This window comes from Ictidomys tridecemlineatus, chromosome 3, assembly GCF_052094955.1.
Source record: "Ictidomys tridecemlineatus isolate mIctTri1 chromosome 3, mIctTri1.hap1, whole genome shotgun sequence".
In the NCBI taxonomy this organism is placed as follows: Eukaryota; Metazoa; Chordata; class Mammalia; order Rodentia; family Sciuridae; genus Ictidomys; species Ictidomys tridecemlineatus.
In genome coordinates, this window is record NC_135479.1 from 63,081,761 (window position 1) to 63,108,355 (window position 26,595).

At 55.8% G+C, this 26,595-nt stretch overlaps 1 protein-coding gene across 4 annotated transcripts in view; it reads right to left on the reverse strand.

Moving 5' to 3' along the window:
• The window catches only part of Rai1 (retinoic acid induced 1), a 115,494-nt gene that overhangs the window by 40,342 nt on the left and 48,557 nt on the right, over positions 1–26,595 (reverse strand). The window lies entirely within an intron of this gene.

The following is a 26,595-nucleotide window of genomic DNA, read 5'->3' on the forward strand; positions in this document are numbered from 1 at the left end:
GTAAGGGATAAACCCTGAGTGAAGGTGCTGGTGTTTGGGGGATATTTGTTATGCAGCACACCTCAGCCCATCCTGACTCATACAACTGGCCTTTAAGGCTTTTCTGTGCCTGGTCCCTGACATCTCTTGCTTTGCAAAAAAAAAAGACACCTTCTGGCAGTAGGTTTGGTGGCTTCTATGTTCTGGGCTTGCTGAGATCTCATACCTGTTCCTGAGCTGCACCTGAGTGTGTATGTGTGTGTAGTGTCTTGGGCCTCTATACCTGCACCCAGCATAGGACCCCTTCCCCGTGCCTGTCCAATTTCCTCCTGCTGCTTTCAATGACTTCCAGAGGGCAGGGCCTGCAGGCAGCAGTCCATCATTAGATTTCATACAACAAGCAAGAAAGAAACGCTCAGGGCTCTTGACCTCCAGCTCCTGGGGAAGTGACGTCCAGGGCAGCTCCTGCCCTTGATCACAAAGCTTCGCACAGCCTGGGAGCCTGGGTGCCTGGTCTATCCCAAGGATCCCTCCCAACAGTCTCTGCAGCCCCTAGGGGGACTCTGCCGCTCTCATGGGCTCCGCACGGCCAGCACAACCCAACTTGGACCTGTTGTTCCTTCTCTTTTTCTTGTTTGGTTTTCAGTACCAGGGATGGAGCCCAGTATGTCTTAACCACTGAGCTACAACCCCAGTCCTTTTCATTTTTTTAAATTTGAGACCAGGGTCTTGCTAAATTGCTGAGGTCTCCCCAAGTCGCCCGGGCTGGCCTTGAATTTGTGATCCTCCTGCCTCAGCCTCCTGAGTCTCTGGGATGACAGGTGTGCACCGCGGTCCGCGACTCTGGCTCCCAGCATTTCTAAGGGTCGTCCTTCCCCCTGTCTTGATGGCTCAGAGAATGAAGGGGAAGGACCTGGGATGCTCCATGGGAATCTAGGCCCTTCATTAACCTGTTTCGGATTGTGTGAGTTGTGACCCCAGGGAAGGTCCTTTTTCCCAGCAAGGTCTCCCCATGGGTTCTGGGGCTCAGCCCTGGCCTTGGAGCCTCAGCTACAAACACTGGCCCCAGGACCTCCTGGAGCCCTCTGCCAGTCCTGGGCCAACCCTGTGGGTGGGGGTCTCCTGTCCTGGGCACTCTTGGTTCTCCCTTCCCCACGAGTCCCCACCACCGAGCAGGACTGGGTGGGAGCACGGTCACAGCTGGGCAGGCTCTGAGCAAGTGCATCGCCTTCCTGTGTGGCCACAGAACTTGGAAGTTAGAGGGGGTATAAGCCACCTGCTCAGGTCACGTGGGAAAAGCCATGCTGGCAGCTCCCTTGCTACGGGGGGGGGGGGGTATGGGAGGTAGAAAACATCCCCTGGGGTCCAAGTGAACCCCTTAGCTCAGCCTATGCTGTGCTAGGGGAAGGAGACCCCTCCCCAGTTTCATCTCCCACCCTTTCCTGCGTGGACTCCAGCCACGCTGGCTCATCGCATACCCTGGGCCTTTGCACATGCCGTTCTCTCTGTCTGGGCCACCCTTCCCCCGTCCTCTGGTGGCACACAACAGGCAGGCCTGTTCACTGGGCCCGTGAACACTGACCACCCCATCTTGGAGCAGGGGCTGGGGCAGGCCAAGTTCAGGCTCAGGAATTCCTGGTGAGGCCTGCAGGACCCTGGGCTCTGGGAGTCCTTCCGTCCCCTTTCACCTGCGCGGGGCCCCCTCCTCGGTCACTGGCCTCTTTCTCGCTCACCTTTAACCCTGGGGCGGCCATCACCCAGGAGACAATGCCCCTGCCCCCTGGGCCTGGTGTTGGTGACCACCCTCCCCGTCCCCACGTCCCACGTCCAGCCAACACCAGTGCCCTGCTCTTCCTGCTGGGCACACGCTGGGCAGGAGCCTGGCACGCGTGGGCTCAGCTCCTCTCCGGCTCCCTGAGATGTTCCAACAGACGCCCGTCCTGGGTTCCTTCCGCCACCTCCATCCCCTGCCCGTCCACTCAGACCCTGGTTACTGCAGAGCTGTCTGCATTCCCGTGACCTCACCTGCCCTGGGCACTGGGAAAAAGGTCACAGGGGCTCACCTCCATAATCCCAGTGACTTGGGAGGCTGAGGCAGGAGGACTGGATTTGAGTTTAGGCTGGGCAACTTAGCAAGACCCTGCCCCAAAAAATTAAAAAAACATTAAAATAAAAATATAAAGGGCTGGGGATATAGTTCAAGAGAGGGATACCCCTGGGTTCCATCCTGCAGGGAAAAAGAGAGACAAGCAACCACCATTTTCTGGCTTAGTGTGTGCCAGGCGCTGTGTGGAGGTATTCACACGTGGGTCACCTCATTCAACCTTCAAGTTGACCCTGCGCCATCATCATTACCCGCCCGTGTAGAGATCAGCACGTGGAGCCCAGAAAGGACAAGGAATTTGCTGGAGGTCACACAGCCAGAGAGTGGAGGAGCCAGAACTTGAACTCAAGTCCACTCGCCTGACTTGCAAACCAGGGCTTTCAACCGCGAGGACTGTCTACTGCCCAGCACACACCGTTCTAGAAGGTCCTGGGATCTCTGGCGGGGTGGGCTGCCTGCCGAGCTTCTCTCCTGACTGCCCCAACTGCCGTCACCTGCAGCTACTCCCTGTTGTTGATATGCTCCCTGCCATCAATCAATCCTCAAAAAAATTGTTTTTTCCCTTGCTGGGGATCAAACCCAGGGATATGCCAGCTGAGTGCTGTGCCACAGAGCTGCATCACCACTACCCTCAGATTCTTTGGCCAAGAGGTAGGGGCTTCTCCCTGGAGACTTTCTCAGCATGAGACAGAGCCACAGGGGCTGGGCACTTAGTTTTCCTTCTCCCAAGCCTGGCAGCACTGTACCCTCTAACCTGGGTGTCGCAGGAGAGGGGGTGGAGCTCGGATACCTCGCACCCAGGTGCTCAGCCCTGTCTGGGTTCCAGTGGCTGAGTCGACAGGTAGGAATTTATTTCACGGTATGCAACATCCCACGAGCTGCCTCCTCCAGGAAGCCCTCCCTGACCATCAGGAGCCTTTAATAAGCAGAGAGCTGCCCCCTTGAAGCACCCCAGAGGGTTCAACCAACCTCTTCTCGCCCCCCTTCAGAGACAAAGCCCTGGCTTCTTTCCCTCCCCTGCTGCCCTGGGCTGCCCCTGGGTGCCGGATCTGCCCTCCACAGCAGGCCTCTACATTCCAGATCAGCTGGGAGCCCTCTGGGCAGCTTGGCCTCCGGAATGTGTGAGCATGTGGGAACTCTTCCCAGTGAATTAAGAAAAGCGGGTCACCAAAGGGCATGTGAGAAAGAATATGATGTCACTTCTGCTTTTAAAAAAAAATATGTACCCCTGCCTGCTTCTGCAGCACTGGGGCCCGGAACCTGGCCAGCACTCGGGGGGCAGGATCCCCGGGGCCGAACTCCCTTGAGACCTCTGTCTCTGTGCCGGACTGTCTGCAGTAAACAGACACGGCTTGATCCTGGGGAGAGTTGGGCCAGCGGAGGCCCCAGGGCTGGCAGAAGTCCATGAGGGGTTTGAATCCCTTTTTGGAGCTTTAGAGAAGACTCCTGGACTCCCTCATTCAGACCCTTGCCAGCCCCAGGATCTGCTCAATGTGGGGCTAGGCATACAGCAAGAGCATAATAACAGCACCTAGGCCGGTATTCTCCATGTTGACGCTCCTCTCCAAACCCAAACCTGACTTTGTTCCTTTCCAGTATAAAACCTTTCATGACTCCCTAGTGGTCCCCCAAATAATGCCCCCCCCACTTGCTTGGCACTAAAGGTCCAGCAGGCAATCTGACTTCTGCTCCCTCCTCCAGCCTCCCAAACAGGTCAGCCTGCAACCCACCAGCAGCCCAGGGCCGCTTCATGCCCCTGGGCCTTTGCACATGCTAGTTCCTTTGTCCAGACAGACAGACTCCCCTAATGTACCCCTCAAAACTCTGCCCAAGCATCAGCCCCACCCCCCCGCGGGTGGGGGGCCCCCTATTTCCTCATAGATTCCTGACACCCACATGGATTGTCAGGCTCACTGCCATTAGGGGTTGATTCGTCTGTCTCCTACCAAACCGGACGCAACAGGGACTGGGCCTCTCTCTTGTCTTTGTTTGAAATCCCTGGTGCCCAGATCCCGCCTGCAGACAAACAGGCGCTCAGGAACGTCTCGCTGACAGGTGGGTGAGTCCATAAACAACATCTGCACAGCCCTTCACAGTGCAAGAAGCCTTTTCCTGTCCTCCATCTCCCGGGCCTCCTTTTACCGGCGTTGGTTGGGGGACCCCATTCTGCCCACAGTGGCTACGTGGGGGAGCGGCGGCCTGGAGGCCTCAGCACCCTTCCTCCCTGACCAGGAGCCTCCAGCAGGGCTTGGCAAAAGCAACTGGGACCCCTTTGGCAATAGAAAGCCAGCCACCTCCCTGCTAAGGAGTTCTTCCCCGTAGAGAGAGAGAGAGAGAGGCTGGCAGGTGCCCAGGTGGTGGCCCGGCGGGTACGGCTGGGTGTCAGGCCTGCCATCCCGCCCGGAGCTGCCGGGGATGCGGCTGGCTGGAGAGGCAGCTTCCCCAGCAAGTCCTGGTAACAGTTGCTATGTAAAACGCTCCGAGGGGGAATTTACTGTCAGTGTTAATAATAGATGAAGGTTTCAGAATTTTTGATGCCTTACGTTCTAAGCCGTTTGATTTATAATGTCTCTGGAAAGGGAGAGATGAGGGTGGGGGCGACGGAGAGGCCTGGAGGCAGGAGCTGGGAGCTCACCCCCTGCACCTGGGGCAGACGGGGGAAACCAAGGCCTGGCACAGCCCAGCCACGGGGCTGCAGGGGGGGAGCTCCGGATGCCAGGATCCGCTGAGGCTTCAGATGCCCCGTGCAGCCCCTGGCTCCAAGGAAAGGGAAACCAAGTCCCGGCCCCTCCCGCCCCAGCGCCTGGGGTTGTTTTGATGGATTACTGCTTCTCCTTTTAGCGGGAGCAGGTGTATCTCAAGTAGTCTCCGGAAGCGGCGTTGATGGGCGCCTGCGGCGGGGGCTGTGTGGGGCTGATTACAGGCACGACGGAGGCAGAGAGCAAGCCCCAACTTCCCTTCTGCTTGGCTGCAAGTGGCTGGCTGGGGCTGGGGCGAGGGGGATGGGGATCCTCCGTGCAGAGTGCGGGGGCCACGATGGGCTGGAGGCAGGACTGTTGGCCTGGGGTCCCGACACCCCTCCTAGAAGGCCAGGCAGCCCAGGCCCCAGGGTGGCCACCCTGTCCCCAACCCCTGCATGGATGGGGATCCCTTGCTGGAGGTTCATCACGTGGTGCAGGTCTGCAGGAAGGGGCCTCCCTCTTGACTCTGGCGCTCTGACCTACTCCAAGCCTCTGTCCGGGCTGCTCCCCCAACCTGGGGCTCTCCTGCCCCTCACGTGAGCCTTGGCCTCCAGCCAGGCTCAGAAAACCCTTCTCACCTCGGCAGCCCTGGGAGCTCTTTGGACCAGAGAACAGGCGTGGGACAGGGACCCCGACATCCAGCCTGGCCCCCTCAGCTCCACATTCTCCACTCCTACAAATGGGGAGCCCTTGCTTTATGCTCAGTCTAGGAGCTCTCCTGACCCCCTCTCCAAGCCTAGAGGACCCCTCGCCTCTCCCTGGACCTCCCTTCGCTCCTCTGCCAATCCGAGGTGGCAGGCCTGGCCCGAGGGGCTGAGGTGCACACAGGGCCCAGTGCTCAGCACAGCCAGGTGCATGCACGCCAGCCCATGACGGACACCCTGTGGACCTTCAAAAAGGGGACCCATAAACTGACGGCCTGTGGGCACGTTGCTACTCATGGCAAGTTATGAGCAGAGTGCCGTGCTTAGGGGGAGCCCTTCACCCCACTGCAGAGGCGAGAAGACAGGGACAACACCTCCTGCTGGGCCAACTCGACCCCGCCCCACCATAGACCCCGCCCCCGCCGCAGACACCGCCCCATCATAGGCCCCGCCCCATCATAGGCCCCGCCCCACCACAGACCCCGCCCCACCTTAGTACTGGCCGCTGGTTGGTTTTTGTGGGGGACCTCTCACGCAAGCATCGGCGTCACACATGGAAGGACATTTGTCCATTTGCTCATGCCATGCCCTGAGCATCCAGGACAGCCTGGCACACAGGACACTCAGGAGGCATCGTGGAGGCTAAAGGGACCCAAGCCCGTGCGAGCACGCACTGTGTGGCCCTCCCAAGAGGGCAGAGGTGGGGCAGCGGGGGCGGCAGAGGGACAGGCGCTGTCGCGGCTCGCCCCCCTCCCCTCCCCTCCCGCCTCCCTGATCAGGTCGCCGTTGATTCCCATGAACCGGTCACTCATTCATTCATGCTGTGGCCAGGCATCCTGGACACCCGCTGCCAGGCCCAGTGAGGGGTGCGTAAGTTTCCAGCTTCCAGGCTCCAGACCTCCGGCCCTGAGGAGCCGGGGCAAACATACCCAAGTGACCCTGGTCTTCAAGTGACCTCAAGCCACCAGGGAGGCTGTCTGGCTCCCTTGACTCTCTGCAGTGCCTGGAACTCAGGACAGGACTGGGTGTGCATCGAGGGCTGCGCTGGTCCCAGGTCAGCGGTGAAGAACATTTTGCTCAACTGATGACCAGGAGAGCCACCCAGCCCTGCAGGACGCAAGGCGGGGGGCCATGCAGCACATGTGTCCCGAGGGGGTGCTGGCTGCCAGGAGAGAAGCTGTCCTTGATCTGCGATCCCTGTCCTTGATCAGGGAGGGGGCTGGGGGCTCCCCCTCTTCTGGCTCAGGGACCCTGACCGATGGTCACCCAGAAACGGCCTCCCAGGGGTCTTGGGTGATTTCAGGGCTCTCAAAGCTCAAGGGGTCCCTAAGGAGGCAGTGTCCAGCCTACATGTGGGAAGGACACAGCTCCCCCAGGGGGCTGAGTGTCTGGTAGAAGGACACTTCGGTGTGGAGGGCTCTGTCCAGCTCTGCCACCCCTGCCCTGCTCCGGCGCCTCTCTCCAGGCCCTGCTGCCTTCAGTCAGGCCGAGCTAGGACAGGTCATGGAGGGTGGCCGCTGCGGTCTTGGCAAACAGGAAATGCCATCTCGCCCCAGCGAGATGCCAGTGCCCGAGGCTCTCCTGGAGTCCTTCTGAGCCCCTCTTCTCTGCCCCAGCCCTGTCCTCACCCCAAGGCTGTTAGAAGCCTGGAGCCCCCTCAGCTGGCCACTTACCATCCATTCAGCCAAGCTGTGTTCTACACTGATTGTGTGCTGGACCCTGTCTGAGGATCCACAGTCCAGGGCTGGGGTGCGGCCAGACTCTTGGGGTGCAGTGCACAAACGGGCTGTGACAGGAGGCCCAGGGTATGAGGCCAGAAGACCTCTAATCAGCCACAAGTTCAGGAAGGCTTCCAAGAGGAGGTGGCCGACACTGGCCAACAGCATGAGGTGAGTGTTATGGGGACTGCTTCCTTTCCGCCTCCTCAGCCTCCTCTTTGTCCTACACCCAAACCTCTGTCCATCAGCTCTCCCTGGACAGGGGGTCCTTCTCCACTCCACATCTCTCACCCGCTCAGAGCCTCAGCTTTCTTTCAGGACAGTCCCCCAACCACTGTCTCATCAAAGTCCTGGGCCCTGGGAGCCCTGGCAGCCAAACATCAGTGAGCAAGGGCGGTCAGGTCAGTCTTTATAGCTTTAATAACAGACTTTACAGAAGGCCAGCTCCACCCTGGCATGCGCATAATTTCTGGAACATCATCAATGCCACTAACCGGAGTTGTCATGAGGCAGGTGGGGAGGTGCCACATGATGCCTTTGTACAAAACAGAAAAGGACACCCCAGGTACCAAGCTGCACAGATAGCGTGGTCAGTGGCTGGATTTCTGCCTGAAACACTTGTGCAGTGTACAACCTGTACAGCCAGACTCTTTAGCCCTAGATTCAGGTCAGCATGGATAGGTCAGCCCTGCTTTTCGGACCACCCAGCCCAGATGTGAGAATTTCCTGAGATCAAAAGCAAAATCCAGATGGGTGGGCACAAACACCGTGTTTCCGAAAAGGATTGGGGCCTTTTTCCAACTTCCAGGGTGTCCAGTCGCTCCAGTATGGACTTGATTTTGGACCTAGAGTCTGGGATGAAGAGTAGTAGAGGGGACTTGCTCGAGCCTGGAGAAGGCGTGAACATACTGAGGGACACAAAAACCTGTCATTTCATTCTTCAGATGGTAGACTTAAGAATCAGAGTATCAACCCAGGCGTGGTGGCCCACGCCTGTAATTCCAGCCACTCAAGAGGCTGAGGCAGGAGGATCGAGAGTTCAAAGTCAGCCTCAGCAACTCAGCAAGACCCTGTCTCTAATAAATTATAAAAAGAGGCTGGAGATGTGGCTCAGTGGTTAAGCACCCCTGGGTCCAATCCCCAGGACCAAAAAGGAAAAAAAAAAAAAAAAAAAAGAGTATCAAAACCACACAGGGGGGCTGGAGATGTGGCTCAAGCGGTAGCATGCTCGCCTGGCATGCGTGCGACCCGGGTTCGATCCTCAGCACCACATACCAACAAAGATGTTGTGTCCGCCAAGAACTAAAAAATAAATATTAAAAAAAATTCTCTCTCTCTCTCTCTCTCTCTCTCTCTCTCTCTCTCTCTCTCTCTCTCTCTCTCTCCTCTCTCACTCTCTCTTTAAAAAAAAAAAAAAAAAAACCACACAGGGGCTAGGGCTGGGGCTCATTGGTAGAGCGCCCGCCTCCCACGTGTGAGGCACTGGGTTCCATCCTCAGCACCACATAAATATAAATAAAAATATTGTGTCCATCTACAACTAAAAAAATATTTTTAAAAAAAGCCACACAGGCAGGTTGAAAAAAGGCAGATTTGTGAGCCTCACCTTTAAGATTGATTATTTGGGGGATGGCTGAGCTCAGGAATCTGTCCCAGCACACGCTCCAAGGTTGTTCATAATGCTTGCTAAGATCACAAACCTCTAATCTCATTGGTTAAATACACCAGCTTCGCTCTACATTCATACACTAGCTTTACTGTATGTTGCACTTTTACTGTTCTTTTGGGGGTGTGTATATACCCCAGAGCCCATTAAAACCCCCAAAGGGGTGTCCATGTGTAGCTCTACAACCCATTTTGTGACTTGTGTTCCCTGGAGGGTCGTGGGCATACCACCAGCATTGACTGGTGCTCTCTCTCCTCCCCTGGTTGCTCTCTCGCCTCCCCGACACCATCCAGCCAGAACGAGGCAGAAGAGATGTTCTATAAAGACGCCGGACCTCAGGTCTGGCCCCAACTGGTGCTGAATGGTCCCCACTGCAGGTCTCTCCAGCCTGTTTCTGTGACCACGCCTTCCTCTTGGGGCAGGGCCAGCCCGCTAGGCTCCTCCTCTGGCCAGTACAGTGGACTATTCACCAAGGACACACACCAAACCAGGCTCATGTGGCCTGGGGTGCAGGCCAGACACTCAGCCCATTCCCCGGACATGAAGACAAGCCTGGCTGTGTCTGGATGTGAAAGCACATCTGTCTCCCTTCCTTCCAAGTCCCAGTGCCCAGCTTGGGGTCTACCAAAGAAGCTGTGGGGTAGCCAGATGAATGAATGGATGCATTCAGCAATATGAATTAAGCACCTACTGTGTGCAGGTCCACAGACAGGTGGTGCCCCGGAAATGCTCAGTCTGGTTGGGGAAGAGGACGCACAGAAAGACACAGATAAACCAAAGACAAGTGCTAAGGAGAGGAGGGTAGGTGGTCTACACGGAGGGCTTAGGAAAAAGGACTTTTTTTTTTTTTTTTTTTTAAAGTGTTCAGGTACATGCCAGCGCAGTGGCACACGACTGTAATCCCGGCGGCTTGGGAGGCTGAAGCAGGAGGATGGAGAGTTCAAAGCCAGCCTCAGCAAAAGTGAGGCACTAAGCACTTCAGTGAGATCCTGCCTCTAAATAAAATACAACATAGGGCTGGGGATGGGGCTCAGTGTTCGAGAGCCCCCGAGTTCAATCCCTGGTACCCCCTCCAAAGTGTCCAGGAACAGAGAAGGGCATAGGAAGGCCCTGTGGTAGGAAGGGGAGGGAGAAGCTAGCCTGGATCCTGGACAGACTGGCAGGGGCCAACCAATAAGGGCAGAATGAAGACTAGGTGCTCAGACTCTGAGGGGCAAAAGAGAAACAAGGAAGAGAGGAATCCCCAGGGAGTGAAGCATCCTTTTTGTTGGGGGATGACCATCAAGAAGCATTTGCCCCCGTCAATCCGGCTCCTGGGGTGGTTGTTCTGGAAGCCCCGCCCCTTTCCAGCCGCGCCCTCATTAATCACCAGCTGCGCACCAGTAGGCGATCAGCCCCATCCTGGTGATCCGCCCACACGAGTTAACCACGCCCACTCCACAGCTCACCTCGCCCCGCCCCTCCGCAGAGTGACTACAAATCGGGAGCGGCGGCCCCGGCTGGGGGTGTTGGGGCACTGAGCCACATCCCCAGCCTGGGTAAGCACAAAAGGCAGGAAACACAATAAGTCACGGGCACTGTAACCATGGCTACCTGCGCCCTGGCACCGCCCAGCTCTCAGCCAAGGACCCACCCCCGGGGAAGGCGGGGATCCGAGGCTCCTGCCGGGATGCGAGGCCATCCTTACTCCACCACGTGGCTGCAAGGCCCTCGGCCTCCTCTCCCTCCTCTGTGAAATGGGGTCACACTTTGCCAGGGGCTGAATTCCCTCAATTACTTTAACGTTAATTGAGCACCTACTGTGTTCAGGGACTAGAGCCCTGTCATTTAATAAGACAAAAAAAAAAAAAAATCCTGCTCTCGTTGTGGCTTATATGGAGGAAGATGGGGAAATATGTGAGGAAAGGGGACAGACGATAAGCAAAAATATAAGTCAGTCAATGGCACAGGGTGTTGGGAACAGAGAATTAGCTATGTGGCTATCTGTGGGAGGAGCTTGGTCCTCAAGGGAAGAGAGGTCTGAAGTGTCACGCCAAAAAGAAATGGGTCTCTCTGGGGCTTGTCCCAGCAGGTGCTCAGCTCCAGTCCCTATTTGACACTTCTCCAAACTTCTCTTTCCTCCTCTTTTTCCCATGGCTCCTCCCTACTCTACCAGTTTGAGCTGAGATGAACCAAGTAAGCTGAGCCGATCCTGAATGGGTCAGAAGGACCTCAGGACCTGGGTCACCTGCCAAGGCAATGACCTGTCTCTGGGGGCTGAGGCAGAGACCAGAGCTGGGAAGCTGGCTCTCAGCCTCAGCACAGCCCTCCCCTCTGGCAGGCACGCCCTGGATCTGACAGACTCCCATCTGAACCTGCAAGGGCCACTCAGATATAGCCTCTCTGGGAAGCCTGAGCTACCTGGCTGGGTGGGGGCACCACTCCCGGAGCTCCCCGGCATGCTGACCCTGTCACAGCCCTGAACACACACCACGTTTCTGCTCTCTTGCAGGGGCAGCTGTTAAGTAGCAGAAAGGCCAACAGGAGAGCAATCGTCAATCATTAGGGGCCAGAGAGACAAAACTGGCAGTTGACAGCTACTGTTTTTGTCTCTGTATGCATGCTCTTCTTCTCCCTGTGTCATGGATGGAAAGAGAACAGAGGCCCTCCAAAAATGGACAGCCGAAATGATGGGAGAGTGCTGAGCCCTGGGCCAGGCCCTCAGAGAGATGGACTCTACTACCCCCGGCTTCTAGCAAGCAAAACCCAGATACGAGCCAGGGCCAAGGAAGTCTGTGACTTCAGCTCAGCCCACATATAGGTCATTTTTTTTCTGGACACTCACCTGCCTCTTCAAATGACCATAATGTTTTGTGCAGAGAGTCAGGGCTGAGGGTCTCAGCCTTTGGTTGAAGCATGTCCAGACACCAGTGTTGCATTTCCAGAATCTACTGTGTCCCTCACTGGCCATTGGCTTCCTTATTTGTTAACGGGGCTAATAATAGTGCCTTGTGGGGCTGTTGTGAGCAAACTGCTTAGAACAGGCATGGCGGTAGGACCTGGCTCTGGTGATCAGAAAGATTGACAGTTGCTGGGCGCGGTGGCCCATGCCTGTGATCTCAGTGACTCAGGACTCTGAGGCAGGAAGATCATAAGTTCAAGGCCTGCTTGGGCAACTTAGCAAGACCCTGTCTCAAAAAATAAAAAAATTAAAAAAAGACTGAGGCTGTAACTGTGGCAAAGTGCCCCTGGATTCAATCCTCAGTACCAAACAGGAAAAAAGAAAAGAAATTAAGACCATGCCTTACAGCATGGCGGGACTACATTTCCCAACCTCCTTTGCAGTTGGACATAATCACATGACTGAACTCTGACCAGTAGAATGTGAATGGGAGCAAGACCCTGCACAGTAGGACCAAGGAACAAACTTTCCACCAACCAGAAGCTCTTGTCAACCTGACATGGGAAGAATAAACATCTAGAAATATCAGGGTCTGTTTGTTACTGCAGCTAGGCACTACCCTCAGTTGTACCAACGTTCCCTCACCCCTTCTTTTATTCATTCCTTCAACAGGTATGTGGAGAAGCCTTGTAGAAGCTGCATGCCCTTCAAAGGCGGCCAGGGATACCGAGAGGGGCAATAAAAGGTGGTGGTGAGGCTGGGGGTGTGTAACTCAGTGGTAGAGCACTTGACTAGCATATGCAAGGCCCTGGGTTCAGTGCCTAGCATAACCAAAAAAAAAAGGAAAGGGAAAGGCCATTGGCCATCCTTAGTAAATATGGGCATGGGACAGAAAGGCGCCCCAAGAAGAGATCTAAGGACAAGAGAGAAATGAAAGGAAGAGAGACATCTAGGCAGAGACCAGCAGATGGTAAAAGTAGGAGGGAACATCGTCCACTTCCTGGAACAAAAGGGGGTTAAGATGAGGCCAGAGCGGTCTATATCCATCCTGGCCCCTTTCCGGGCCTCAGTCACCTTATCTTTAAAATGGGAACGATGCCAATAACACCCTCTTCCACGGCATCTCTGGATCTCAGAGAAGACACCATATGCTGCAAGCACAGTGCTCCTGAATGGGATGCTCACTCACTCCTGTGGTGGCCAATGCCTGGGCATCGCAGGGAGGATGTCAGCTCTGGAGGTGAGCAGGGCTGTCTCCGGGGCTCAGGAGGCAGGAGCGGGGAGGGAGAGCTGCTGCTATTAGGGCTGCTGCCACGCAGGGTAAATATCAAGGATCCTCTCCAGCCGGAAGAGCTATTAGGCAGCAGCCCTCGGAAGCACTGGCTCTCAGGGGAGGCGGGCAGGACTGTCCCTGGAGGCGGCTTGGGCGAGCTGGTGCTAAGAGCGGGAACTCTGTGCTGACGGGCAGATGCTGGCCTCCATTCAGCCTCTTTCTGGACAGGGACAGTAGAGATAGGCCCTGGCAGGGAGGGAGGGAGGGAGGGAGGGGAGGTTCAGGAAGCCCCTGTGGGCTGATGTGTTGTGCGTCTTCCTGAGGCTTGATGCTAGCCTCTCTGCCATCTCCAGAGCAGGGACAGATGTGTCCGATGTGGGAGGTATGCTTGTTGCCAGGTGCTTAAAAGGGCTCAGGCAGGCAGAGGGGTATCCCTCCAGGAGCTGGATTCCCCCCAGTGAACTGCAGTAGGAACACGTCACTCCGTCTTCTTACACACCTGCAGCGGCTCCCTTGCTCCCAGACAGCATTCTAGGCTCTCCATGACCCGAGCCTGCCGCTGCTCACTGCAGTGCAATAGGCCACGCTGCCGCTGCCCCCTGCAGCCGTGCTTGGCAACCGCCGCTTCTTCTACCAGGTCTGCCAGCCTCACCTCTCACCCCCTACATATTTTCTATCATCTTTAAAGAACCACCTGGATCATGACTGAGTCACGGAGGTGGCCAAGCTACCTCCCCTCTCAGATCCTTAGCTTAACTCCCTGGTAATGCACTGAAGCTACAGCCCCCTTCACATGGTTCTTAGTGCAAGGAAACATGACAATAGAGGTCAAAAGTCCTCGCAGAGCATGGTCCACAGGGTAGATATTTACAAAGCAGGCCTGCACTGGGGGTGTAGTGCCTGCCTAGCATGCCCGAGGCCCTGGGTTCCATCCCCAGCGAGAAATTAAAAAAATAAGAAACACCCAAAGATTTCTACCTAGTGTCTTAGAGTAGCACCTCCTCCAGGAAGCCTTCCCTAGCCAGCCATGCCCTGTTGCTTGGGGCTAAGTGTCCTCCCATGGGTGCCTCAGCCTAGCTAGCATGGCACAACAAAGGGCGACAATGACTTATTGGGGCATTTGCCCCACCCCTACCCCCGTCCACACAAGCCCATGAAGATTTTGATGGCGGGGACATTCTGCTGGTGCTTGGTCACATGGACAGTGTTAGATGAGGGAATGAAGAGGAAGGTATGGCACAGGCCAGCCTCAGCTTTCTCATCTGTCCCAAGGGCCAAAAGCACAAGCCTGCCTTGTCCCTTGAAGGCCAGAGGTTGAGCATCTTGCAATGTCCCTGTCCCAGCTGAGGACCAGCTTGCCAAGATGGTCCGGCTAACTATCCTCAAGCTCTGCCCGGGGTGGTCCTGATCTTGGCTCAGGCCCCAGACTCCTCCCCAGGCTGCCACTCACGGGTGGGGACGGCTGGCCCCCTCCACATCCTTCAACCTCTGAAGTCACTGGTCAGCCAGCAGGCTAAGTGCCAAGTGGCTGCTAGAGGAAGGGATTATAAAACTTCCCAGGCAGCCCTGGGGGGTTAGGGAAGTGATGTGTGTGTGTGGGTCTAGGAGCTGTGTCCATCTCTTCTAGAAATCTCAGGGGTACTATGCATTTATCCTAAATGAGGTGGCATTGACACAAATCCACCAGTGCCCCTTCTCTGGGCTGGAAGGCTGTCAGCTTGGAGGCCCTGTTGGCTCTCCACCCCCAACCCAAAGCTCAGATAGGCAGTTATGGATGTCTTTGATTAATAAGAAATGGGTGCAATGAATTAATCATTACGTAATAAATGCAGTTTGTTTGGCAGCCATATCTTTCAAAAACATGACTGAAGTGTGTGCACATCTTTGAGAAAGGGAAAGAGAAATAAGGGAAGGGTTCCTCCATCATTACACTCAGCACTTTGGGATAGGCTATGACTTTTTCCCTAGGAGCCTCCCCATTCTTGAAGGGAGGCAGTGACAGTCAGGGAGGGACATCTTAAAGTGTGTGTGTGTGGGGGGGGGTAGCAGGAGCCCCCAGCAGGAGTCTAGGGAGGAACCGGGAGGAGTGGTGGCTGGTCTTAACCACCTTTTGGGACAGGCTCTGGGCTCAGCACCCAGTCTCCACCTCCTGCCCAGCACCGGGGCCTCGGATGCTCTGCCCGCCTCTCGAAAAAAGAACTGAACAGATGTTTTCTCAAATCAGGAGAATAACGCTGGCTCCCAGATGGGCTGCGCGCGGAAGCCCGTCTTCTCCCTCCCTCCCTCCCTTTGTGACAAGGTCTTTCTTTCCGGGGAGCAGCTGAACACCAGAGGTGGTGGGTGGGGGCAGAGTGGCGCCCCCGGAGGGGCTCAGCCAGGCGCGGGGATCGCTGCATCCCTGGAGGAGGACTCTGCTGCACAAAGGCCCGTGGTGGCTCTAGGGCTGACAGGTGCTGCTAGGAGGGGGCCACGGTGGGTGGCGGCCCCGGAGGGCAGGGTCTCCCCCGGCTGGAAGCGGTCTCGAGCCCTGAGTGACGCCTCCCCGCGGGCGGTCGGTCACTCCTGGGCTCTTCGGGTCAAGTCGGCACGACGCACGGGTCCCTGTCCCCAGGGGTCGCCGGGCTCCGCCCCCCCACCGCCCGCGCCAATCACCGCCGAGCGCGGCTCCCCTCCCAGGCCCGAGCCCGCCCCCTTCCTGCGGCCACGTCTCCTGTCGCCGGGCCGTGATCCGGTGCCTGCTCCCGCCCGCCCTGGACGCCGCCTAGGTGCCCTCGCTCGCCCTGCTGCAGAGACGAGCCACTTCCCAGCTCTGCCACCTGCAGAACAAAACTGGACCCAGCGCCCCGTGGGGGGTGGGGGGCTTCCTACAGTGGCTGATCCTGGGGAGTCCCAAACACTTCCATTCCTTCGGATGCTTCCTATTGGCTCCTTAAAGCCATTTCTGGTCCCTTCCCTACGCCTACTCTGCCCCTTTGTGTGTACCTCCCTCCACCTCAGGCCAGCTCCCCATCCAAGGGTAATTGATCAGTGTAGGGGGTGTCTCCCCCAGGGGACTGTAAGCGACCCTTTCAGGCAGAATTCAGGTTAATGCATTTCTAAATTCTCAAGGTTCAGCACACAGTAGGTGCTCCATAGAGATTTAAATATCAGTAAATACACATACACAAAAATCCAAAGACTCACCTTAAACTCTAAAGAAATGAAATGACCTCCAGGGAAGCTAAAGAAATGACCTCCAGGGAAGCCTAGAGAGGGACTTTAAACAATGTATGTCCTCTATATATAGTTTTTCCCTTTTTTTATATATAACTACCTTTTATTTTGTAAATTAAAAAAAACTTTAATTAAAACCATACCAAGATTGCCCCTGAAAATGGCCCCCAGGAACTAGTTCTGAGCAAGGCCATATCTGCTCTGATTGCTAACTCTCACAGCCACCCTGAAGGTGCTCCCATGGTTGGGTCCACTTTACAGAACAACAAATAGAAGCTGAGCACGCAAGAGCTACCTAGGGCAGATGGGACAGCAATGGCCCCTAGGGAAACCGGAATCCCATGCTATTTGATGGCCACTGAATCTTCTCCAACCATGCTGGATGTAAGACAAAGTAGGGTGATCTTGGAAATGCCACAGGAACCCCAAAGTCAAGTGTGTTCCAAACCTGTGCCTTCTCCAGTGTCCCCAGATGCCACTGATCATCCCTCAGGCCTGCATACAGTCTCTTAAGTGTTTACAATATGCCCAGAACTGTGCAGAAGCCACAGTTGGGGGGGGGGGGGAGCGGCTATCCAAACTGGAATGCTATCTCCAAGGAGACAGCACCCTTGCTGGTCTCCCCTTCCCCATTTCTCCCTGCCCTGAGCCTGTCTACTCTCCCTCCACCCAGCCAGGAGACTGCAGAGCAGACCAGGCCTCACCCAGCCTAATATGTCCCTGGCTCTATTCTGCCCTGTGCCAATTCCCACTTGGGCTGGTACCTGATTGCTGTGTTACATTCAGATTCTTGGGCCACCCCCCACCCTGACTGGAGATTCAGCAGGCCCCAAGAAAGGAGCTGTGTCCAGACACATTTCTGCAGGCAGCTTCCCAGACCAGACCAGCCTGGAGCATGGGGGAGGAGGGGGGCTGCCTCCCACTGAGGTCAAAAGGCAGCCCCAGAGAAAACACTTGTGTGTGAGACCTGCCGCACTCTATGCTCTGATGGAGCCTGTGTGCTAACAGTGATCTCCTGGGAGGGAGGGGGACAGTTGGGCTCCTAGATACTGGATCTCAGTTCACTCTTCCAGAACACCGTGGTCCTGTACCCTTGGGGGCCTGACACGCTGTAGAGTTCAAGGTATGTTCAGGACTTGGACCTTAGCGTGGAAGTGGGTAGATTCCTCTCCAATCACAAAGGCTCACTTGAAGTAATCTGCCTACATGATTTTGTTTAAAACTGGGAACTGGAATGTATTTGTAATAGCAAAAAAAAAAAAAAAAAAAAAGGCAGAGCCCCTCTGCAGCTCCCAGAGGTCTGGCTACATCTGGGACACTCCTACAGACAACTGGGGAATGACTGAGACTGTCATCAATGTGAAAGGGGCGCAAGGAATCAAACCCCAAACCAGGTGAGAAATGCAGAGGATTCCCGATACCTGGAGGCAGATCGAAAAGACAGGCCCTCCACCTTGACTCTGGAGGGACTTCAGGCGTGGAGCTGCATGAACTTCTGACCTCACATGGTTCTGTTTTCCCTTTCCTTTTTTAAACAAAGAATGCATGATTTAAAAAAAAATAAAAATACAAAGAGTCTGATATGATTTGGGGCAGTTTCCAGTGAATTCAATTCCAGGGCCCGGGGGGCACGGGGTTGGTAAGTCCTTCCAGATTGGGGTTTTCAGAGTCTGGAGAGCATCCATTTATTCATTCAACCAAGATCCCACCCTCTGAGCAACCTTCCAGCTATCCCAGGCCTCGGCAATGAGAATCCATTCATTCATTCCACAAATATTTATTGAGTGTCTGTTATGAGCCTCTGGGGGGGGGGGCCTCTGTGAGTCCAGTGTCTGTGGTACACCTAGAAGCATGGCTTGCTGTTGTGCTGGAGGGTGGATGGGCCAGAGTGAAGAGCGCAGGGCAAAGCCACGTGGCACTGCCTGGTATCTTCTGAATGCCTCCGTGACCCTGCCCTTGGCCTCCCCCCCTACAGATCACCTGTGGCTACAGGACCTACCTTCTTCCCCCGCCCAGAGCTGGTAGGCACCCAAGACAGGAATTATGGTTTGCACAAGACACAAGTGACATGAGGCTGGTGACTGCCTTTGCTGCAAATGTAATTCCTTTTTATTAGAAAATTTAAGGGTACAACCAGCTTTGCCAACAGCCAAAAGAGCTGAAATGTGCTTTCCTAAGATATGCGGTGTCTGATAAAGCGGATTTACGCATCTGCCTCATTTTCCACCTGCCTCTCCCCTGGGCCAGCGTCGCCTCCATTCATCCCCCCCTTCCACTGGCACTGAAGCCATGGCCATGAGCTTGGCCTTGGTCACCAGGCCCAGCACCCCGGATGTGGGAGCGGTGCTTTTGTCTCCTTCACGCAGAGCACCCGGTTTTAAAGCCCTTTTAAAATGACCTCGGGGATCCTCTGGCTTCGCTGGAGATGCAAACACTGCCTGTGGCCTCCGTGAAGCTGAGGGTGTCAGGAGGGGAAGGGCAAGAACAATAAAAGACTGAGCTCCCGGAGATACAAGCTCATCCGTGTGGAGACCCGGGAGCAGGCGGTTCCAGACGGAGCCGGTGGAGGGAGGCGGCCAGGGCACAGAGCCGAGGACGAGGACGTGTCCCTCACCGCTTACACAAAAAGCAACTATTCAAAACCACCCAGGGAGTTCTCTCTTATTGAAAAGTCCTTGATTCTTCCCTTTCTGCTGCAGAACTCATGAACAAGGGCCCCGTCTTATTAATGGGGTGATGGAGGGGCCCGGGAGGGAGGGTCCTCTTGCTCAGGAAGGTGGCTGAGCCCGCCCCGCGAGTCATTAGGAGCTGGTAACTAAGGTAACTCCAGAATCCGATTTTCTCCCCACTAATCTCTTTTTTTTTCCTCTTTCCTTTTCTCGTTCTTTTTTCTTTTCTCCCCCCCCCCCCACCGCTGGTCAGATGCTACATGCGTGGTTTAAAGGGGACCTGGGAGGGTGGGGGGTGATATGGGTGTATGCATGTGAACGTGTGTGTGCGTGCGTGTGTGTGCATGTGTTGTGCTGCATACTAAAATGGTGTCCCCATCCTGAGGCTCGGATGGGGTGGGAGGCAGGTATCAGCTCAGGTACCTCGGGCCCCTGTCCTCCCTCCACGTGGCCCCCCCACCCCCCACCCCCCCCACCCCCCACCCCGGCCTCCCCCTTCCCTGTTCAAGGGCAAATCCATTCCCTTCACTCCCTCCTTAAAGTAACAAAAGGCAAGATTGGGTTTCTTTCACCTGCTCTCATTGAAAGCTCTGCTTTGGCATGTCTAGCAGAGGCTGCTTTGTTCTGGAGGAAACCAAGACAGGATCTGGGGGTGGGAGAGGCTGCTACACGGGTGGGCAACAGGGTGGGGGTCAGAGATAAACACACACACACACACACACAAAAAAAAAAAAAATCATCGCATTGTCCCACTAGGCATCTGATCCTGGAGCTGAGTTCTGGGGAGGTGTGGCCAACAGGGCTTTGCACCGAGACTAGGTTCAAATCCCAACCAGGGCCTTGGACCACCACTGCTTTGTGGCCTGGGGCAGATTCTTCCACTCTCTGAGCCCAGTTTTCCTGCCTCACACACAGGGTGACCAGATGGGAAGGGCCTGTACCTGTAGAGAGCTCTGGTGCAAGTGTCAATTCTATCACCCGCCTGGTCATCTACAGGGCTTGGAGGGGACAAACCAGAGTGGGAGCCACAGGAGGGGTGGGGATCCAGCTGCGTCAGGGTGGTTATTTCCAAGAGGTACACCCAGGACCCGAGGACTCCAGTGGCCGCACAGAGGGTACTTTGGATGACAGGAAGAACTGGCAACCCATCCCTAGCTGGCTGGGGTCCCCCTAGAAGGGGATCTGGATCATGGGAACAGTGTGGGGCAGGGAGGAATCCTAAAGGTTGCATTTTGGTCAACACAATGCCACACAGATCCTTCTCCCCCCGTGGAATGTGGGGGTCCCCAGGGCCTCCCAAGGCTCTCGATGGTCACCAAGCCCAGCACCTGAGGCACGGGGACTGGCCCATTTGGGTGAGCAGCCCCCACCGCCTGGGATGCTGATGTCTGATCCCCGGTCGTCCCCCTCAGCAGGAGTTCAGTCTGGCCTGTGATTCTCCTGAGGGGGGGAGTGCAAAGGCAGCAGCATCTGGAGACTTCCCACCCTCCTCCCCAGTGCGGAGAGGGAGTGGCCTGCGCCGGTGAGTCATGTCAGCTCAGATGGTGGCTGTGTGTGGGGGGGGGGCGGGGGGGCAAGCATCTGCTGCCCTGTCTGTGCCCAAGGTGATAAGGTCAGCCCCAGCAGCCGTCTGGCTGGCTGAGCTGGCGCCTGAGACCCACCCCAGGCGGCCTCAGGTCATCCCCAACAGATCTAGACCCCCGGCCTGGCCACTGCGCAGGGAAGCCTACAGTTTCACAATCCCCAGGAAAGTGGAGGCAGGGTATGGCAGAGGCCAGGGGAAGGGACAGGTGTGGGGTGTGCGGTGGGGATGGGGGATCTAGAGCTTGGACAGAACAGAGCATCTCCAGTCTGGCAGGCCTTCCTGGCCCTAGAACTCCCTGCCTCATCACCCACCTGTCCCTACATCCCCTCTCCGTCCCCTCCTCCTCCCACTCAGGGTCAAAGAGTGCAAAGAGGATAGGACATTTTCAACTGCACCGAATCCTGGGGGGCTGATGTACCCTGCCCTGTCCAGCCACCTCTGTCCCCCGACTCCCACTTGGAGGGCAACTAGAGCCACTCATCCCCAACCACCACAAGCCGTGACTGTGTAGACAGGAGTCCACGGAGCTGCCGCCACAGGGCCTTGTGGAGCTTGCATCCTTCAGAGAGCATTCGGAGGATCGGTGGCCACGTGTGTGTGTGTGAGCCCACGTGTGTGGGGAGGTGGCTGCCTCCTGCTTCTCCCGACTCCCAATTTTTACTCCCTTTGCCTCCATCTTCCTGCCTCCCCCTCACCCTGGGGGGAAGAAAGAGTCTGAGCAGGGTGCTCCTGTCAACAGATATTTCCTGGATGCCAGGAAAATGCCATTTCAGAAATCACCCTGATGACCGCTCCTGCCCTTCCCCAAGTGCCTCCTGTGTGCAGGGTGCTGGGCTGCCCAGGGCATGTGGGTTCACAACAACAGCTGAGCCCTTTTCCGTGAGGTTCCAACAATTCCCACCAAGCAGACCTATTTCCCACATGGGGAAGACTGAGACCCAGAGGCCCAAAAGCAGCTTCTCGGGATTCCCACAGGCCCTGGGAACCCAGGTTCCAGCACAGAGTTCCCTGGCCCGGGGCCGGGTCTGTCTGTGTCTGGACAAATGTGATCCAAGGCTGGCCGTCTCGGCACCATGGAGTCACCCTTCAGAAGCTCAAGGAGAGGCAGGCTTAAGTGCACGGCTTCTCCCTGCTCCCCTCTGGTCCACAGGAGTCCTCTGCACCCCCCTTCTCCTGCAGACAGGCCGGGCAGGGCTCGGTGGGGCGGCAGAGACCACCCAGGTGGTGAGCGAGGAGGAGAGGGACTGAGTACATGTGTGGTGACCCAGTGTGGTGAGTGTGTGTGTGTGTGTGTGTGTGTGTGTGTGTGTGTGTGTTGGGGGGGTGACCCAGCACCCAGCCCGGATGCTCCGCCCAGCCCAACCACAGCCAGCCGGGAAAACAGGCTCCTCCGCTGCCCCCCCAGCCTGGCCCAGCCCACCCGGCCAGCCGCCTCACCCGGCGCTGAACCAGGAACTGGGCCTGCAGCCATCAGCCATCCTCACACTCTGCCTGAGTCACAGCCCCTCACCCCATGCCAGCCACCCTCCAGGTCCCCACCAGATGGAGAGGAGGGAGCGGTTCTCCCGGGACCCCACTTCCTCCTGCTACCCCAGCTCAGTCCCCCCACATCCCAGCTGCCCCCGTTTCCACACCTGCCCGGGGTCCTTCCTCCCCATCTTCCTCCAAACTGTCAGGGATGGGAGGACAGCTCTTCTGAGCCCCCCTGAGAGTCCCCTGCCCCCATTGCCCTGAGCCACAGGCCTGGACACTGTACCCCATCACCCATGTCTAGGACACAGGAAGCCACCTGTCCCCCGGGGCATAGTGACCAAGACACTGCCTCCCTCCTTCTGGGAGCAGGGGAGGGGACATTCCCCACCAGGGGCAGGGTCTCTACCTCCTCACATTTCTGAGGCTGGATCACTGAGGTTGAAATTTCAATTAAGAAAGAGAAATAGTGACTCTGGGGCTCCCGAGTAGCTCAAGTGGAGACAGGCCTCAGTATCGCAGGAGTAGGTGGCTGGACACCCCCTAGCTAGGTTGGGTCCAAGCAGGGATGTGGACCTTTGCCCATGGTCAGTCCCATCCTTAGCCCTCACTCCAATCCTTCCGCCTGAGGGGTTATCACTCCAAAGTAGGGAATGTTGGGGGACAGAGGGTCTGGGAAGGGAGACTCGGCTAGCTCTGAAAAAAACTGAACTTAATAAAAATCGAACCATTCTGTAGTACCTGATGAGGATGGAGGCCCAGCAAGGTGGGGTAGGGACCCTGAGAGAAGGACCAGTGGGGCTTGGGGATTCCTCCATAGGCCTGGGGGGACAGGATCACGGCAGCAGCTGACCTCTGCCAGGTCCCCAGAAGGACTGTCTGCCACTCACGGGAGTGAGCCAGGTAGCAGCCTACCTTTTGGGGTCAGAGCCATCTCCTGCAAAATAAAAGTCACAGAAGGGGACTCTTTGGGCCACATGAGACCCTCTCCTATCTGCTCCTCAAGAGACTTTCAAATAGCCAACCCTCACATTTCCAGAAAAGTCCATTCTCAATCCAAAAACATCCCCTTCTGAGAATGACTTACTTCCTCTCCAAGAATGCTTCCTTCTAAGCAAGAAATCCTTCAACTCCAGAAGGTTCCATCTCCAGAAACACCTCCTATTATTTTCGAATGTGATCCATCTCCAGAAATGCCGGCACTCTCCAGAAAGACTCCATCCTAACTCCAAGAATGTGTTCCACTTCCAGAAATGCCATAATCCCATCTCCAGAGATGTTGCATTTCAGCTCCAAAAATACCTCCTCTCCAGAAGTGCCCTATTTTATTTCCAGAAATACTCCAGCATCATCTTCAAAAATCACTCCACTTCCCGAGGCACTACAGTTTATCTCTAGAAAGATTTCCTTCTCAGAAATGTTACATTTCTGGCCATGCTCAGAATCTAGAAAGGCCTCCTCTTTACTTGAAAAAGAAAAAGAAAAAAAATCCTCTTTATCTCTAGACGTATTCTCATTTTATCTTCAAACATGCCCGTTTCATTGTTGGAAATGCCCCTCCTCCAGAAATGCTGACCATCTCATCTCTAGAAATGTCTCCAGAGTGCTACTGTTTCATTTCTAGAAACATCCCGTTTCTGGAAATATTCCAACTTGCTGGGAAATGCCCATGGCCAAGGTCTCCCTGTCTGGCCCAGATGCAGCAGAAACTCAAGAGACCCTCTTCCTTCAGGATCTCCCGGGGAGAGACTGTGCCGTGACCAGACCTACACCCTTGTTCCTTTGGTCCTTTGGGACCTCCTGACCATCTTCTGGGTCTGTCCTTGTCTGAGGAACAAGGATGAAGTCGAGAGCTACGCTGCAGGTACTGATGTCTCTGGTACGAGGGAGCGTGAATGGGGAGGGCTGCTGGTGTCTGGGAACCTTCCGAATCTGTCCCGGGGGCAGGATGAGTGAGAGGGGTTGGGGTGGGGGGAGAAATGAACCAAGATGGAGTTGGTGAAGATCTTGGCACAGCCTCCTCCCCATCAACACCAGCACTGGCCCAAGTGTACATAGTTCTATTTCACGGGGACACCTACACAGGGCACAGAAACACCCGTCCCACCTTTCAGAGCCACACACAACACAGACAGCATGGAAACAGGCACCCGACACCTGTCTCCTCGCCCCCCCCCCCACGTCCACACAACACAGATTCACATATAGATCCACTCTCTGACTTCCCACACCTGCACCCAACCTCACCCCCCCATTCCCCAGGTCTCTCATGGGTCCTATTCTGGGGACACCCAGGAGCAGAGGCCCTCTGTCAGTCATACTCCCCAGCTGGTCTGGGCTGACAAGATGGGGCAGCCTTGGTCCCAACCGGGGAAACTCATGGCCCAAGAAGTTAGAAAAGACTTATAGAAGAGAAGAAGATGCACATTTGGCATTTGCTTGCATACCTACTAAGATGGGGTGCTCAACATGTTCTGGGGAACCCAGGACCCAGAATCAGGCTCTGACATCTTTGCTTACACAGCCAAGCACCGCTCTTCAGACACATGGAGCCCTTCTCCTGTTGTAATTTCAGATTGAGACTCTCTCCTCCTGGCTCCATGGCAGGTGGAGGAGAAAGGGGGGCAGCTGTGCTGGAGGAGGAGATCAGGAGGTAGGTGAGTGCAGGATGGGCCCGTACCAGCACACACACTTAGGTGTAAGCACTCAGATGTGCCCCATGCGTGTGCAAGGAGCTCACAGGCAGACTCGCACACAGACATGCGGTTAAGCCTACACGGATACCACCACACATGGGAGGAAGGTCATGAGCCCCTGTCCTGCTCCAGATCTGTCCTACCCCAATGCCCCTGACACCTGGGCAGGGGAAATTCTCAGAGCCCTTAGGTAAGTGGGTGGGAGGAAAAGGGGCTCTGGCTCCACGGTCTCCACTCCCAGAGGCATTGCTTAGCTCTGGTCTGCTCCCACAGGAGGATAATTACCATTTATTAAGACTCCCAATTTAGAACCAGCCTCAATTAACTGGAACCTCCCAAGCCCCCTTTTTTTGATCCTTTGGGATCCAAGGGCAGATGTGAATAGAACTCGACTCTGCCCTTCAATGTGCCCTTAGCGTGGGCTCTTTGACGGACACCCCCAACGAGCCAGCTCTGGCCTAGAAAAGGGGCGTGGACATCTGTCCTCCAAACATCCTTGGTCCATCACCCATCTTGGTCCAGGAGGGTTCATTTTCTCTTCGCCCCTGACCTCCCTCCTCTGGAACTGAGATCCTCACCCCAAAATGGGAGCAGAATAAAGAAAACCAGAATTGAACTTGAATCTGAATGAACACGGGCGGGCGGGGTGGGGGGGTGGGTCCCAGGGCCCAATCTGGAGGCCAGCTGGGGCCGGGCTGTGGCAGTGGCTGAGCACCCCCAGTCTCTTGGCTCCTGGGAGAGTCTCCTGCATTGGTATTCTCTGTCCCTCCCAGCCCAAATGACACCAGCTCTCCTGGGACCCTTTTATCGCACGTGTTCATTTCAGCAAAAGGTTACCTACGAGAACACCGAAATCTCTCCCGCATATTAACTAAAAAGAGCATTCTTAAAAATGCACAAGAAAAAAAAAAAGACCACCTCTGAGCCCATTTCTACAGGGGCTCAGCTCAGGTGGAGCACTGGACCTGGGAGGGAGGGACAGGAGTCCTTGTCAGAGTCTTGTCCTCACGGGCACCCAGTGCCGGTCACTTCACCTCTCTGAGCTCTGATTTTCTGGTTTGCCACAGATGGGAACAAAAGCCCCCACAGGATGCCCTGTTGGGGATGCCGTGAGGGTCACATGATTGATGGCCATGAATGCATCATGTTCTAGAACAAGCAGAATCCCTTCAGAGTTGATATTCAGGCTTTGCCAACCAAGTATCTGACAGGCCAAGGGAACATGGTATTGTCCCCGAGTATTCTGAGCCCTTTCCCCCCTCCCACCTCCCGGTCATTTGCCCCACCTGGGGTACCCTCTTCCTTTTATGGGGGGGGGGAGGGGAGAATTCTTGGAAAACACCTTCAAAACCTGGTTTTCAGTCAGGTCCTGGGCTGTGACTTTTAATCAACTTCAAAACACGTAATCTGCCTGCTGTTCAGGGACACTTAGAGTAGTGGGGTCAGATCTGAGCTCAAAGCTGGGGACGGGGTGCTCAACCCTGCCCCAGGTGGCAGCCCCTGTGCTGGGTCTAGGGTGCCCGTGGACTGGCAATGCCCACTTGCTGGGTTTTTAAAAGAAAAGCAAAAAAGTAGATTTTTATGTGAAATCTGATGTTCTTTTGACTTGGGCTGGCCAAACGGCACCCATCGGGGGACATCATCTCTTCAGCCTCGATTACTGTCTGTGGAAGACAGGTGGTCTACCGAGAGAAGGGCTGGCCCTGTGTGGGAGGAGGGAATGGCCTTTGGGTCAGGGCTGCAGGGAGGACATGAAATACACTCGGGTGACAAACTGGCCACTGGGCGGCAGGGGCCTCTTTGGGCCCTGCTCTGGGGATGATAACAGAGTCCAGTATGGGACGAGAGGAATGCAGGAGTCCCTGGCTTGAGAAGGATCTGTGGGATCGGTGAGGGAGGAAGGGCCTCACAAAGGTGAGTTCCATGTACGGTCGGGGGCGGTGGTGGGGGGGTCTG